Below are 13,006 nucleotides of genomic sequence, written 5' to 3' on the forward strand. Positions count from 1 at the left end.
TAAATGTCCGTCGGGATTGCCTCTCAAATATTAATGGCTTTCTAACAGCACGGATTTTAGATTATTTTCATTTTGCAACCCATCTACCATACATTACAAAATGACTAAAAGTAAACCAACAATCACATCACCCATGGCTGGCTTCTGAACAATATGAATGCCAGGAATAAGACTGAATAAAAAACCCTTTTACAGCCGAGAATATCTGTGACATTAATTTAAGACCACTCACTGATACCACATGAAGCACTAAGACAAAATTAGGAAAATGGGTGGTAACAGCTTCCTGCAATACTCACAAAATACTGCCTATAATTCAAACTCAGCCGATATCAAACAACCTTTCTAGCACCGTCACTGACTGATCAACTCAGCAACCCTCAACAATCACTGCCGCTGCAGTCCACATGACCTTTCTTCAGCTGAACCATCACTCAGCCATACACAGCCTGAACTTTGGTCACCCTAATAATCAGGAAGAAAACCACTCTTCTCACTTGTAAAAATATACATAACCACTCAGTGCCCCTGTCTGAGCACATTACAATGGCACGGCTGACATGACAATTCCTTAAAGTAACAACTACCATCCTTTTGCCAGTGAAGTCAGTGACTCTGTCCAAACACCAGCTGCAGATCAAACTCACTGCCCTGCCAAACTGGCAAGATGACACAATCCTTGTGAAATGAAACTCATTCCACATATATATCATTGCCTGTTGAGATGCATAATGGATACTATTTCTTTATTTAAAGTGCATCTTGGGAGCAACAAACAATTAGCCTATGAAGTCATTTAAATATGAGGATATGTTGGTTTAGAAAACAAATGATCAAATTGGATACAACAGAACCAGAGGTACCACCTTTTTTATTCCACACATTCAAGCCATCTCACTCCAACGTGTTTGGGAGCAGACTCTGGAAGGGGTCATAGGTGTCTGCAACAGGCCAGTAGCCCTTTAAGGGTCTGGATCTGTCCCGAAGCTTATTAGTCCAAAACAACTGAGGAGTAGGTCCGACCCAGCTGACCTCTGCCCGAGCTCTGGTGCATCCATGGCACCATGGATCGTGCCCCGAGGTGCCAACTTCAGTGTTGTTCTGACCTTTCTGGTGTTTTAACCCATTTGTTCTTTCATTTATTTTTCCACTGGACTATTTTCTCACTCGTCCTTCGGTCTCATGTCTTTTGCATATAAATACACACTCATACACATACACACTTGTGCTCGAACCAATTTTAGCAAAAATAACTGTCTTTTTGCCGTTCTTCATTTTTAGTGTATATACATTTTTTTCTTGCTGCGTTTTGCCTAGTTTTTGCATGACTCGTCTGATTGAAAGTTAATATTATGGTTAACATATTTTGCTTGTCGATTTTTTTCCTCCATCGATTTCTATGCATTGTAGGTCTCTGCCTGACTGTGGTCATGTACTGTCTTATAGCTCATATAAAAACAAAATAGTCACAACATAAATTATATTACACAAAGAAGAAAAAGAACTACAGAAGACAAGTTCTGACGAGCTTGCGGTTGTGAATGTTCCCTGTTGAGAAGCTGATGGCAAATGCACATTGCTGGCTGTTGAAATTTTGAATAATGTCAAGAATATCTGAAAACTGTGAAATAATATAGGGTTTGTTGAAAAGTCTCATCTGAAGACAATGAAGCTTCCTAATAAAAAAAATAATAATTGTATTTCCTGCAAAAATACAGTGTGAATGTGACAGTTGAAGTGACTTAGAAACAAATTCCTGAATATACTGGAAAATAATTGCTTGAAATGCATAAAACTATAATGCATTGCAATACACTGCTGAAAAAAACTTCATGTAGTAGTACGAGTAGTAGTAGTGGTACTAGTAGTAGTAACTGAAAAAAAAAAGGCAGACAGCCTAAGAAAAGCTGAAGTACAAGTACAAGGCTGAAAAAGCAAAAAAAAAAAAAGCTGAGCAAGATTTAGCAGAAAAAGCTGAAGAGGCAGAACAGCTGAAAAGTTGTAGGCTGAATAGGCTTAAAAAGCTGATCAATTTGAGAAGTGAACGGGGGAGTGGGGGAGAACAAGGAGACAAGGAGGAAGAGAGACACAAAATTAAGTTTATGGAAGGCAAAGTGTGTGTTGTGACGCCCCTTTCCTTTCTACTGGCATGTTGCCTCACTTTTCTCCGGCAGCTCTGGGCGTTGGCTGGAAGGTGGAGCTGAGAGGGTGGCTAACTTATACCCACCCATCTGGGCAGGGCCTCCCGAAAGCATAAGGTCCGCTCCTCCAGTAGTCTCTCTCTCTCAGCTGGGCCTGATGCAGCCACTACAGCCTGTTCTCTCTTGGTTACAACAGACATGACACAATAGTTTCAGTTATCCATACACCACTGACATGACTGCTGACTTCTTACTCACACACCCCATTTGGTTGGTTGGGGCCTAACAGTTTATCTAGCTGAACGTATGCTGAAGTAGTAGCAGGACAGTTTGCAAAATTCCCCATAAGAATGAATGGAAAATTAACGGGATGGCATGTTGTTTCCATGTCTGACTCAATGTCTGCTCTGTGCTGAATTCGGATGAATTGATGCGCCGTGCTCCGGCATCCAGCAGAAGTAGAAGGCTTGCGTATCTGCTACGGAAGGTTTTGGACTGCTGGAGCTGGGACGGAGCAGATACGCAACACAGCGGAGCCGGTGAAAATCATGAGCTCCACTGCTGTGACGGCTCGGAGATGCCTTCTTCTTTCTTCAAATTGAAAACTTTTAACTCCTCTGTGATGATTCTGCCACTTACATTTTTTTTTATTGTTATGCCTTTCCACTTCATTTTTTTCCTTCATTACAGTAAAGACAATTAAGCACTGACAACAGACTACTTAAACCGCAACTGAGTACCATTGACTTAATAAAAACGTAGAATGTTTTGGAATACATTTAATAACAAAATTTAACGTTGAATGTGAACAAAAAGAACATTAAAAACTTAACAAAGGAAGACAACACCACAACAGATTAACATTAAATTGAAGAAAATCATACACAACATTTTTAAACTGATTAGAACATTTACCCTCCACCCTTTTTATTCCTCTTCCATTGTCCATTGTCAGAACCCCTCTAATTGTTCCCTTTTTTAACATGTGGTCTATGGGGTCCCACAGCTCCCTACAGATCTCGTAGATGGTGTCATCCTGGACGAGCAGCTGCAGGAAATCCTCCTTTGTGTCCTCCATCACCCCCAGGATGTCTGCCTCTTTTGTGACTTGTTCAGGCTTCTGTTCAGAGACAAAATAAACACATGGCTTGATATCACAATTCTAATTTTCCTAAACAGAATGGCAACGGAGCTGATAGGTTTCACTCTATTCTGTATTCACTTCCACGAGGTCCACTGCATTGCGTATCTGCTCCGTTGCCGCTCTGGCAGTCCGGACCCTTACGGAGCAGATACGCAGGGCTTCTATTTCTGCCAGAGCACAGTAAAGTCTGTCTTTTAACAACACATAGTGTAACTATGCCATAAAATGGTGTGTTTTTAAAACATAGTTAAAAAAATAAAAAGAAACAAGACAGTACCTCAAAGGTTGTGTTGGAGGTCGACTGCAGACCAGTGTGTCTTGCTGCCATCAGGTGTCATTACCACTCTGTCGCCAACCTGCAGCTGTTTGACAGCCAGCCCGTCACTGCCACTTTACCATCTCAATACTAGAAGCCATGAAAAAAACTTGCATCCACCACTTGGCCCTCCACAGTCAGTCCAGGAATGTCATTAATATTCATGAGGCACCGTCATCTTATTGGCAGATCAAGGTGCTTCGTGATTGGTTGATGCAGCTACGTGCAGCTGCGCCATAGACTGTATATAAGGGCTACACTGTCTCGGTAAATGTTCAATGCAGAGTGCAGCATGCAGTAAGATTATGGCTCATCACTCCCACTGATATGAGTTATTCATCAAAACTACTAGGCTACATTAATGTAATCATATCACCATGACAAATACTGGCTGCTCAAAACATCTGAAATAATCTTAATTATCGCCACTCACTGCGAATTCGTGACGGACAGCTAGCACCACGTGTATTAATGGTAGGCTAATTGCATTGTCACTATTAAACGGTGAGTTTTGCAGTGGTATTCGTGCGCATTGGTATGTGTATGACCCCTACTATATTGTATAAAATTGTGTATTATATTAAATAATAATAACTAAATAATACACAGGTTCATATTCATGTTTTTATTGTAAACATGTACACATACCCTGAGTAGGGGGGCCGCCATCCCACTGCAGCTTATAAACAGACCTTGTCAAATGATATCGATGCCAATATCAATAATGTCTGTCGACTGCATGATAATCATGCAGACAAGCTATTCAAATTGATGTTTTTATATGAAACATAAACAGGGTTCCCACATGTCCTTGAAAACCTGGAAAATGGTTGACCAATTTTCCAGTCATAGAAAACGCATGAAAAATGAGAAAAAAAAAAAGTAAAATGTCCTGGAAAATGATTTATCACACAGTGACATCAGCTACCAGAGCTCTATTTGACCTTTCCAAATAAGTGTCTGGTGATAAAACTAGCAACTTTGAGTTGTTCAAAAGTTATCATATAATGAAGCATGTAACAGATTATTTCATAAATTATAGCCATAGACCGCACATCTACAAATACCAATAAAGTACAACTGTCGAAAAGAACACTTCTCCAAAGCTTGAATGGGGCGGGGATGTATAAATGTCCTGGAAAAGTCCTGGAAAATGATTTCAATAAAAGAGTGGGAACCCTGATAAATGTGGAAACTAAATAATATGAAACATTGCCTCATCAACCAAAAATTCCACGACCCCCCTGCAACACCTCCGCGGACCCCCTGTTGAAGACCTCTGCCTTAATGCACACAAAAAAGTAATAATTTATTGTTGCCACTGAATCAAATGAAACCTCCGATCAACCTTTTTATCAAGGAATGAAAAAAATAACAAATATTTATTTACGACATTTTACTAAAGAAATCATGAATGTCATCAACCAGCTAGTGTGTTCCACCAATGGACATGTTTTCAGTCCACACAGACAATGAGGAGCAATCCTCTTCCTTCCAGTCTTATTATACCGGTGCTCCCTCGCTGAGGCCTTTGTGGGCCGCCCTGATATTAAGGCCCTTCTCCCACCCAGCCTCGCCTTTCTGCGGGCTACAGCTGTGGGCTGGCCCCCAATTTGGGTTGTCATCTGAAGGTGTCCCTTTGGTGTTTGGTACTGGCTCGTCAGTGACTGGGCCCTTACTAAAAGTTGAGAGAGCCGACTGCAGGGAACTCTCAGCTTCTTTTTCAGGCAATCGAAAACCTGCATCAGCTCCTCCTCCAGTCCAGATGTTCCTTGAGGTAGCATGAAAAAACATTACATCTGAGAAATGACTTTCCATTACAAGGTGTGTACAGTGCAAGGTGTTTATAGTATCACTAAAAAAAAACATGGTTATAGCCTACTTTTAATGTAGTCTGAAAAAGTACTATTGAATTTAACAGACAGTTTAAGTAGGCTACCTTGTATCCTGACATGTTTTGATAGCCTCTTCCTGCTATCTTCCTCAGAAATGTCATGTGATTCATCAATGGATTTTTTTGTTAAGACAACTAAGCTTCAATATATTACCTGTTGACAAATCACCTTACGGATCACATCGTATCAACAGCATTGTCTGTTATAAGAATGTTTTAATAGTACTTTAAATGTACTTTGAAAGTGCAACCATGCTTGACTGTCTTTACCTGAGTCAGTCTCAACAGGAGCCAGTCCACAATCCAGTGGTTCTTCAGTGTCAATGCTGACTACAGATGGTTAGACAGAGACAGACAGACATATAACTGTAAACAAAGGAAAACTCATTCCCATGTAACATCATGTATGATAAAAGCCTGTGTACAGACCTGAGTTGGTCTCATTTGGAGGAAACTCACACACATGTATACACAACATTAAGGAGATGTGGGGGGGTGGACTGTTTAGTACTAACCCTATACTTATTTGAGCCTCGCCCTGCATCAGGGTAGGTTTTGGACTTTCTCCAGGTCAAGCCTGAGGATTTCTGAAAGTCCTCCAGCCACCTCTGAACCTCATCCTCCCTAGCAAGCCGAACTCGAAGATTTGCCCTGAAATTTGTCCCTCCTAGAGACTGATAGGAGCACACATGATGGTGTTTGTCCTCTGGTAATAGGTCCTGTCAAAATAGGGCACATTGACTTCAGTTGGTTAGTGAGGATTTATTGGCAGATCTGGCAGTAGAAGACGGTTGGGGCAATAGGCTTTATGCACAGCTCCACTACTTCCTGAACTTAAACCAGCTCTTTTATTTCCTGTTTTACATTATTGGACAAACTGATTGATCCAGGTGTGTCTGACCATTCTTGTGACTACTGAGGTCAGAGTCAGACACACCTGGATTTTTTTTTTTTTTTTGGCAGGCACTAATGCCAACCTGGGCGGCTGCCCATACTGCCCATGAGAAACAGCCCCTGACTAGAGACGACGGAGACATTTGCAGGATAATATGAGTAGCAACTTACATAACCAACGGTCTATGACGGTCCGCCATCCTCTGCTTAGCTGCCTGGGAACGCCTGTAAGACTTTCCACGAGGCATCTGAAAATGTCCAAATCAGTGTATTACTTCTACATGCATGCTGTGTTCAAAACTCTTTCCAAACCAACTGTAACAGCTACATTTAAGAAGTAGTAATGTATACTCTGCTGTTATGAAAGCTAACATAGTGCTTACCTTGCAAGATTGGTGGATGAAACTCTTAAATGAAACAGGGATGTAGGTGACACCAGCAGAGCAGACCCTGCTGGTGTATGGGTGGAGCATTTTTCAAAACAACCAATCAGAACTTTATACTTCAAATAATGCCTACTTGCCTCCATCAATACTCTTAAGTTTTTGATTACAAAACAAACCACCTCTCACATGCTACAGTCAAACATCACAAAAATTGAGTTCCATCTTTTACAAACACAAAGATAACTAATGGCTAACAGTAACATATCTGGAAGACTTTTTTTTTTTTCCCCATACTGTAAGATTGATTGTTTTCTGTGTGAAAACGTATGACAATTTCAAACACCCTCAACACCATAGAAAACAAACACGCATCCAAATGCTTAACAAGAACTTTATTAAAATTATTCAAAGAACAACATCATCATTTAAACATCAGGATTTGCATCACCTTGTGCTCCTACAACAAACAACATAAACAACACAGTCAAATAAGTTATTACACTTCAATTACACTCACATATGAAGGCAGGGATTAAATGTAACAAACTACCACATTTAAAATTTACCATCCTCAGATGTCTGGATTATCTCAGCATCACTGCTATCTGCAAATAGCCACAATCACCATTCTGTTTCACGAAGTCTTTCAGTTATTCCCACACTGACTTTCCATAGACTTATACTGCTGGCTTACACAGTAACTCTACTTATCAGGTGTCACAGGCTGTAGCCTTTCCTTCAGCTGCCGCAACTCGGCCTGCAGCTGAAGGATCGTCTCCTGCTTCTTCTCGCACTTCTTGAGTAGAAAGTCTGCCTTCTGTGGGACTCCCTGTATCGATCCTGAGGTTTGACCACTGGATCGAGACATGAATACTGCAACATACACAACATACACACATTTACCTAACAATACTCACAACTACAATAACTCGCACACAAACACACATTACATGACACCACTCTCACCAAATGCAACATTAAATACTTACGGAATTAAGTTGCAGGCTCTGCCCGAGGCTTGATAGCTCAGGGTCATCTACTTGAATAAATCTGGTTGGGGATGAGAGAGAAGCCATTCCAGAAGACACAAGGTAGTTACCTGTTGTTGCCGTGAGAAAAAGACCCGGTGAAGCAAACTTGCTGCTGACTTTATACCCTGCTGGTGTATGGGAGGAGACTTTTTCAAAACAACCAATCACAAGTCTCTGGAATGTACGGAGGCAACGATGAGTGACAGATTTAGGGTGACTAGCAGCAAGACGCAGCCTCACGCAGCCGAGTCGTCTTCTTTCAAAACTTTTTCAATTTGCTGATAGGCAAAGTAAAACCACACTTATGAAAAATGATTTACAATTACAATATATTGTCGTCACGTTTGGTGTGCGTTTGGTGAAGGAATAAACAATTAATATTCTCAGGACACTGATCGCAAGCGAAATTGATTGCGAGAATAAAAACATGTACAGTATCAACCCACCATTAATTTGGTCAGCAAGTTTTTTTCAAAGGAGGAAAAGTTTGAGCTTCTCTGCCGAGCCATTGTAACGTAGCCGATCCGTCACAAGTGATGTTAGGCTAACGTTTTTGCTAGCTAGCAACAATGTAACGTTTAATCGGAAAAGCACCCGTTGAAACAGTCTCCCTCTTTTTACATTTTTTTTTATATAAATCCGGGGTCCTGACAGCACGCTATCGATGTAGCCTATATATTTAATTGCATATGAAATTAATTTTAATTTTGATACCCACAATTATCCCTATTGATTTAAATCAGTTTGAACTAAGTTTAAATTAAGTTGAACTGAGTTTTACTAAACTGAGATTAATTTTAAATGGTGCAACAGAGCTCTGCTTAATTTTAAACCTGGATTAAGTCATTTTAAACCTAGTTTTATTAATCCCCGATTAGAGCTAATCTTAAATTAAATTAAACCTTGTTGGTGCAATCCAGCCTAACTGTTCTGGCCTGAGGAAAGAAGGGGTTTAAGTTCTTTCTGCGGCCACTAGGTGGTGCTTATTCTCTTTGTGTATTATGACCCTCATTGTTTACCTCCAGTGTCCTGTAGGCGGCCATCTTGGTTTTCCCTGACACTTTGGCTGTGTCCAAATTCAGGGGCTGCATCCTTCGAAGTGCGGATTTGAAGGCCAATTATGTCACAACGCTGCGCGAAGGCTGTCCAAATTCGAAGGCTCCTCCAAACGCAGCCCACAAATGCAGCCTGCTTCTCCCGCTTTTTGGAGGACGGACCGCTACTATCCTTCGCAGCCTCCCATATCCCAAGATCCTTTGCGCGCCGCTGCTCAGTCCCGAAAAAGAAGAGGGAAAATTTGAGCAATGGCGACATCAAGTGGCGCAGATATGACATATAACTGTAAGTATTGGGTTTATACTCGGTTTTTACTCATTTGAACATCCAACGCCAGATATGTTAAACTTCAGGGGACTTGGAAAACCTCCAAATTTTAACTTTCAGTTAAAATACGTGACGCTGGTGATGCATTAGCACACGGCATAAATTAGCATTGTGCCGTTTGAAGTAAAGCCTTAAAAGCCTTCACTTTCAAAATGTTCAGCCGTTCAGAGGTTGACTCATATCTTATTGTGACGAGACTTCATGTACATAGTTGGACCAAGATGAACAAATTTAGATTAGGCTGTGATCCCTGCTTTATTTCTAAACTGTAAAACTGTAAAGTCTAGTTAAACGTTTGGATTGAATAAAGAGCTAAGTTTAGGATTATCATCATCATCATCATCATTATAATAATAATTATTATATTTTTGCTATATCAGAGCCCTTTTGTCTGTTGACATTACATAACACGTGTTTTACATTTCATTTTGTTTTAGGGAGCAAGGAGCAAACAGAGATGTTTATAAGGGTCAGAGGCCAAAACGACCATTTATTTACAGGGGCCAAACACTCCGCCGCTGTTGGATGGAGGTAAGGCAATAATAAATAGCCCATTTGTCAGTGTCCTGATGTCACTTTTTTGTAAATCTTTGCATCCCTGTGTTAATGTGATCCTGTGTTTACCTTTTCTTTTGCTTCTTTCTGTGTTTAGAACAATTCTAGAAAAAATGGGCCTGCAGGGAAAGGTCGAGCCCCTGCAGGCAAAAAAGAAATGGGACAACCTCAAAAAAAAATATAAGGTAGGTGCAAGTGTGAATGATGATGTGGAAACTACATTTTATTTGTTTTACCCATACAATTTAATAAATACTTTGCGGAAAAATGCTGACATGATTGATTTCCACTGCCTTAGGATTGCAAATATCCAGCAAGTGGAGAGGGGGTCAGCGGGAAGCCAACCGCTGCCACTTGGCCCTGGTTTGTCCTCATGGACGAAATTTTGGGACAGAGGCCATCCATTGCCCCCCCGTATTGATTTTGTCGATGCCTGAGGACACACCAGGGCCGAGTGCAGCGGTTGTCCAAGAGGAGAACGAGGAGGAGGAGGAGGAGGAGGAGGAGGAGCAGCGTCAGCCACGGCAAGGCAAGAGGAGGAGGGAGGATGACCTGCTGGACCTAATAAGGGAGGATATGAGGCTGCAGAGGGAGGCAGAGGAGAGGAGGGAGCGAGAGAGCAGACAAAGAATGGACAGGTTATTCTCCCTCCTGGAGCGGATGGTGGAGCGCTAATTTTATTTTCTTTTGTTGTTCATTTATTTTGTTCAGGCTGTTAGTTAGTTTAAATTAGTTGTTTATAATTAGTTAATTGTTTGTTAATTGTTAGTTAATTGTTAATTAGTTAATTGTTCACCGCAATCATTGTTTGTTATTTATTTCATTAATTAAATATTGTCACCCACGTTGTCTATTCCATTTAGTATTCACAAGGTTTTTCAAACATCAAACCTTTCTTATTTCACTTTCTGTTCCATATTGCATCTTCAACATGCTAAATATAGTTGTTATTCACTAATGGGTCAATGTTTACACAAATGAATGTACACATTTGATAGATTTGAACCAAATAGACTTTTATGCAACATAAAAGCATTAAACATTTACACATATATAACACAACATTTATAACATTTATAACATATTTATTGTTGTTTTTCCACTCGACTGAGAAATAGAAAAAAAGGATCAAACGAAAAAAGTTAAATTGTTCCAAAAAAATCTCCCCACTGAGCAGGAGTCCCTGGCAGTGCTGATGGGATGCCACAATAAAGACCTGGTGTCAGTGGGACATCATCTGGGGTGGTATTCAGGGTGTTTGGGGGGTGTAGTCTCCACTGTCCACCACATCGTCCATCAACAGGGTTTGCAGGGCTGACTTGATCGACGGCTGCCATGCCACTGAGAATTTTTTAAGAAAGAGGCAAGAATTATGATTTCATAATGTGATCATAATATAATAATGATGACTGATTGCGACGAACACAACTATCTACCAAACACTTTAAATTTGAATAATGCCTTTAAGATTATTTTACTTACCAACTAAAGATAGTCGTGGTCGGGGATCACCTCCTCCAGGGCAGACACCTCCGCAGACAACTGGTCCCGCCATGGAGCACCACTGGCTGCCTCCAACATCCCCTCCCCCTCATCCTCCGGCATGTCGTCCTGCTGCTCATCCTCTGGGGGCATGATGTCACCTGCCCCCAGGCAGATGTTGTGCAGGACGGCACAAGCTGTAATGACCTGAAATGAAAAAAAGTATTCATTAATTTTGATTTACTCTTCTTCAGTACTCAAAAACAAAAAAAAAAAGAATCCTGTTGAGTTATGACGTACCTGGGGCACAAAGGTGTGGTGCACCTCCAGCGCTTGCAGGAAGATGGACCTGAACCTGGTCTTCATGATTCCAAAGGCACGCTCAATGATAGAGCGTGCCCTGGAATGATGGAGATTAAAGCGCTGGGGGCCCACACCTTGTACGGGTCGCTTGTAGGGAGTGATGAGGGGGAGGGGATGTTGGAGGCACGGGTACCCGCCATCTGCGAGGATGAAGTGCCCTGGAGGAGGGTAGATAGCCCGCCTGTACAGTGGGCTGTGCCGGAGTACTCGGGAGTCGTGCACCGACCCCGGCCAGCCCACGTACGTGTCTACGAAGCGGCCCTGATGGTCACAAACTGCCTGCAGGATGATGGAGGCGAACAGTTTCCTGTTCTTGTAGCAGTGACCATCAGGGCCGCTTGGTGGCTTGATCCTCACATGGCAGCCGTCGATCGCTCCAGCAGCTTTTAAAAAAGCTCTGTGTCTTGCCAGCCCTGCAAACCCCCGAGTTACTGCCGCCAGGTCTTCAGCGGTCTTTGGGAGGTGGATGACCTTGTGGCGAATGGCCACCACCTCCCCAGTAACTCGGTGGACGATCCAGTGGACGGTGGAGCGAGGCATCCCAAACACCCTTGAGACCACCCTGTATGATGCCCCACTCGCCAGCCAGAAGAGGAACACCAAGGTCTCTATTGTGGCACCCCATCCATGTCTTCGATCCTGTTTGAGAAGATTCAGCAGCACTGCCAGGGACTCTCTGCTCAGCCGGAAATCCTGCCTGGTGTCCCCATCCTCGAAAAACCTGTCGAGGACAGGAACAGCCAGGTTGATCTTGCAGTACAGGGGTCTGGTCTGGATTGGGAAAGGAAGGGCAGAACAGGAGAAGAAAAATGGTTAATTAGACAATAGCTACATAATTTTAGTTAATAAGATAATTCTAGTTCATTTTAGAGCTTTGGTAGATAATGCTGAATCTGATTATCAATCCACTTATCAGTCTATCTAGGCTTCTCAATCTGGTTTTGATGATTCATGACAAAATATTTTAATATTAAATTAAGGTCAGGGTTCTTTAACTATTAATCAATTGTCAATGTTATAAGGCATTAACCATATGTGCCGTTCTACAGTTATACATGTCTAGTATTAACGTGGTTGTATTGGTATGTTAATGACCCCTGACTGTTAGCTAGCTAATAGTGATTATAATGATAACATTACTGTGGGTTCAAATAACAGGTTTACCTCTCCACGTTCCCCTCTCAATCGGAGATACACCAGCCGCCGACGGAGCCGCATCTCCTCTTCCTCCAACATGAGGAAGATAAGGAATAAAACTAAAACTTCAATTTCAAGCATCTTTTCTTCTTTCTTCTTTCTCTTCCAACTTTCTTTTCGGTCTTTCGCGGTCCTGGGCGGCAGAAATCGTGACGTAAGGGTAAGGGGCGGGAAAATCTGGTGACGCAACCAGGAAATGCTCCGAAGGCTAGACCGTCCA

General features: G+C 41.8%; 2 long non-coding RNA genes across 2 annotated transcripts; one reads left to right on the forward strand and one right to left on the reverse strand.

Annotated features, from left to right (window-relative positions):
- Positions 1–4,310: 4,310 nt before the first annotated feature.
- Positions 4,311–6,845, reverse strand: LOC311257076. The gene is made up of 5 exons (XR_014622574.1): positions 6,773–6,845; positions 6,561–6,637; positions 6,011–6,214; positions 5,766–5,825; positions 4,311–5,372 (listed from the first exon to the last, which is right to left on the reverse strand). It is a non-coding gene; the product is annotated as an uncharacterized lncRNA (long non-coding RNA).
- A 2,734-nt stretch (positions 6,846–9,579) lies between these two features.
- On the forward strand, positions 9,580–10,424 carry LOC311257501. The gene is made up of 3 exons (XR_014622627.1): positions 9,580–9,720; positions 9,842–9,929; positions 10,043–10,424. It is a non-coding gene; the product is annotated as an uncharacterized lncRNA (long non-coding RNA).
- Positions 10,425–13,006: the final 2,582 nt, after the last annotated feature.

Source organism: Pagrus pagrus, assembly GCF_965226575.1.
Source record: "Pagrus pagrus genome assembly, chromosome: 5".
In the NCBI taxonomy this organism is placed as follows: Eukaryota; Metazoa; Chordata; class Actinopteri; order Spariformes; family Sparidae; genus Pagrus; species Pagrus pagrus.